Here is a 4472-nt window from a genome sequence, read left to right on the forward strand (position 1 = left end):
TCTCCCATGAGCCAGACTGCAACTCAACAGATCTGGGATTTGAATCATCTAGTATGTGTATCTTTACCCTTTGCCCTAGCGCTGCTCAAACTTCCAGCACCCTAAGTAGTGATTTTAGGAGCGGGGACAGAAACAGATATCCAAATTGCTTGGCAGCTCTGTAGAAGTCCTACAGAGTCCAGGTGCCCTAAATTCAATACAAGCTTATCTGCTCATCTACCTCCCCCTATCCTGGAGGGCCTCACAGATGTCTTTAGAAGGTTTAAGCTGGGAATCTACTTTGTTTGAGATGATCGTGTGGCTACTGTGTGAGAAGGAATTCAGGGGAGCAGGAAAGGAGATGTACAGGGAGGCCAAAATGGGAACAGTGTCCAATTTGACTCTCTCCAGGCTAACTCCTTCAGGGCAGAGACCTAGCATCATTCATCTCCATTCCTCTGATGGACAGAGTTGTTTGTCGTGCAGTGTTTGTTGAATGAAAGAATGAATGAATGAGGATGCATAAGAAGAGATGGGCTTTTCCTGCTCAGCTAATACATAGCAGTAGGCTGGTTCCATGGGACTTGTGATTCTTGGAAAAATCTTTTCCATGACCCAGAAATGAGCTGGGAAAGGAGTGCATGTGATGACTTCAGCAGCCTTCTTTGCTTCAGACAGCCAGATCTGAGGAGGGTGCCCAGGCGGCCTGAACTCCTGTTCTTCACTCAGCATTCTTATTCTTGGGAACCTGCTCTTTACCAACTGGGAAAGGCCCTACACAGCTCTCAGCTTCCAAAGCCTAGACTGCCTTAGCAGTTTCCCCAGAGTCCTTCTATCCTGACCAAGATGTCATGATCAGCCCCACCTACCAGGCAAGGAAGCAAAGGGCAGAGAGATGAGTGAGCTGCCAGAGTATGAATCCTTGACCTGCAGGATCTCTTAGTCAGGATTCAAGAGTCCTACCAGCTGTGTGCTCAGCCCTGTTGGCCTAGGGATGCAGGAATGAATATTCTCTTAGAGCCCTTGGGTAGCTCATACAGTCAAAGATCATTATGGTGATGGAGGGTTATACAGGATGCTCTGGGAATGCACAAAGATGCTGGCCCCAACTTAGCCAAGGGTATGAAAACACTGAAGAAAATGGGAAACTAGCATTTGATCTCTATAACAACCTTTCGAGCTAGGAGATGATACTCCATTTTATAGAAAAAGAACAAGGTTCAAAAAGGTATAGTGATTTGCCTAAGGTCTCACTGCTAAGAGCAAAATGGAGCATAAAATCTGGTTCTCTAGATTCCTTGTCTTTACAAACAAGGACCAGAGTACTTTCCCCATGACCCCTGGGCCTGCCTCACTCATCTGGCAGGGCCACAGTCTCACAGCAGCAGCACCATCAAAATGAGATTGGACAAGGCTCTATGGTTACTTTATATTCCAAGCCCCCTTCCCCTCTCGTAATTTTACCCAAGATTCCTGGTGTATTAGACTCTAGTTGTAAGTAACAACCTTAAAGTGATCATCTAAAAAAGGAAATTTACTGAGTCTCCGAATGAAACAACCTTGTACAGGGATGGCTAGATTCAGGTTCTGACACAGTCATCTCACTCTGGTTTGCTCTGTGTGGCCTCTTTCTCTGGGCAGACTTTCTCCAGAAGGTGAGACAGCCTCTGGCAGCTTCAGGTTTATATCCTAATAGATTGGTAACTGCAATGGAAAGAACATCTTTTTCTTGGTACCAGTAAAAAATGCTGGGATTGACTCATTAGCTCATCTGGATCTGTTTCCATCCCTAAACCAGTCGCTGCAGCTAGGGGAAATGGTCCTCTGGGCACCTGGAAAGGAGTGAGTCCCACCTACAACACACTGACTGAAAGCGGGGGAGAGGTGCTTGCATCAAAAAGAAGAAAGTGCAGAGTTCCCTCCATCCCAGGGGAGAATAGTGGATGTGGAGGGCACAAATAACTGTTGTCAGCCATATTCAAAGATTATCTTTACTTGATCACTGCTTTTCTAATGTTTTGAGATACAGCATACATTCAATAATGTGAGCCAAATTTTTTAGAGTACAATTTAATAAGGGTGATGTATCCATATGGTCAGTCAGCCTCCAGATCAATATAGAAAACACCAGTCCCCGGAGGCTGGCCTTGTTTCCCTTCCTAGTCAGTATCCCACAGAAGCAAACACTATCTTGACCTGCCTTACCATAGATTCATTTTGCTTGCCCTTCAGTTTTATAAAAAGGGACTTGTCCATGCATCCACTTGTGTTCAATATTATGTCTGTGAGATTCACCCATATTATTGTGTGTATCAGAAGTTCATTAAAAAAAATTTATTTCATGCTGAATAGTAGTCCATTATATGAATATACCATAGTTTACCCATTCTACTATTATAAATAAAGCCACTATAAGAAATTTCTATGTGCCATTTGGTGTGCATACATTCAGGAATAGAGTTGCTGCATCGTAGGATAGGTGCATGTTTAGCTGGACTAGACAACGCCAAATGCTTTCCAAAGTGGTTCTACCAACTTACATCCCCACCTGCAGTGTAGAGTTCCTGCTCCACATCCTTGTCAGCACTTAGTATTGTTCATCTTTCTAATTTTGACCATTCTGGTGGCACCCAGGAATTTGGACCCAAGAGTCTTATCTTTTCATCAATGATCCTTTTACTCTGAGCATCCCTGAAATCAGGTTTGAATTTGTGTAGCCTGGAATATTCTCCAGTGTGGCCCAGGACCTACACTACACAACACAGCAGATAAACATTTTATGCTGAATGAGGGAACCCCTGCCCATGCCCATGACTCCACTGGGCAAGGAAGCTCTCATGGAAAAAGAGGCATCAGCCCTGGAGAGGCAGCCTAGTGAAGCAGCAAAGAACTCGGGCTCTGGGACTTCCTGGAGGTCCCGTGGTTAAGACTTCGCTTCCACTGCAGGGGGCACGGGTTTGATCCCTGGTTAGGTAAGATCCTGCGTGCCACATAACGTGGCCAAGGGGAAACAAAGAAACAAAAGTACCTATTGAGAGCTCAGGCTCCAGAATGGGTAAAATGTTAGTACTCACTTACCTTATAGGGTTATTTAAAGAATATGTATGTGTGCTAAGTCACTTCAGTCATTTATGACTCTTTGTGAGCCTATGGATTGTAGCCTGCCAGGCTCCTCTGTACATGGGGTTCTCCAGGCAAGTATAATACTGGAGTGGGTTTTCATTCCCTTTTCCAGGGGATCTTTCCAACCCAGGTATTGAACCTGAGTCTCGAGTCTCCAGCATTGGCAGGCAGGTTCTTTACTACAAGTGCCACCCGGAAAGCCCAAAAGAATAGATACGTATGAAAAAATTACAGTGACTGACACATGATAGATGCTATGTGAATGATGACTACTGTTTCTATCATTGGCCAGAATCAAGCTCTGGGTCTCTCTGGGGAAGGAAGTCTATAGGCAGATGGCATCTGGCTCAGCCCCCTGTATTAAGACTCAGTGATTTATGAAATGTCAGAAACCTGTTTCAATCTGATTGAGGAAGGAAAAAGAGGCAACATGCTGGCCAAAGATGATTCTCCCCTGGGCTCTAGCAAGAAGTCATCTTCCACTGATCTGGAACCTCAGCCTATCACTGCATCCCAAGCCCTACAGCCAATGACATCTGAAGAGATAAAATGGAATCGAGGTAAAGCTCTTAGAACTGATTGCGCCAACCACTCAATGCAGACACAAGACTGTGTTATGTGCCAGGAGCTATATGATCCTGGACCCCTGGGTATTGGTCTGAACCCTGCCACCAGCTTCATGTAACCTGAGGCCTTAATATTTTCTTGTGAAGTAGAAATTAGAAGAAATCAGAGTTCTCAGCCAGAGTTCTGAAGAGGTAGTGACAGGCAGGGATTCTTCCAAGAAATAGGAAAAAAGAAAGCCCTTCCCTCACAACAGCCCCTGTCCAATGAGCTGTTCCAACCCCTAACCAAGCCTTCTGATGGGCAGCCAATAGTGTCAAATAGGAAAAACAACTCCCTCTCAACATCTGTCCACCTAATGACCTGACCTACTCTGCCTTGTGTCAAGCCCACATTACAGACAGGGCAGACACAGCCCTACTTTAGCACTCCCAAGCTTGCTGTTCTCCACAAATGCTGCTTCCATCCATCCAGGAGCTTCAAAACTGGGAAGAAATCTTACAGTTCTGTGAAGAGTTCAACTCTGTAGTGCAATGACCCCATTGGCCACTAGGTGGAGAAAGCTCCTTTCTTTGCTGGACAAAGTAGACCAGTCTCAGGACCTTCAGTTCAGTTCAGTTCAGTTCAGTCACTTAGTCGTGTCCGACTCTGCGACCCCATGAATCGCAGCATGCCAGGCCTCCCTGTCCATCACCAACTCCCGGAGTTCACTCAGACTCACATCCATCGAGTCGGTGATGCCATCCAGCCATGTCATCCTCGGTCGTCCCCTTCTCCTCCTGCCCCCAATCCCTCCCAGCATCAGG

Source organism: Budorcas taxicolor, chromosome 7 (genome assembly GCF_023091745.1).
Source record: "Budorcas taxicolor isolate Tak-1 chromosome 7, Takin1.1, whole genome shotgun sequence".
Classification (NCBI taxonomy): Eukaryota; Metazoa; Chordata; class Mammalia; order Artiodactyla; family Bovidae; genus Budorcas; species Budorcas taxicolor.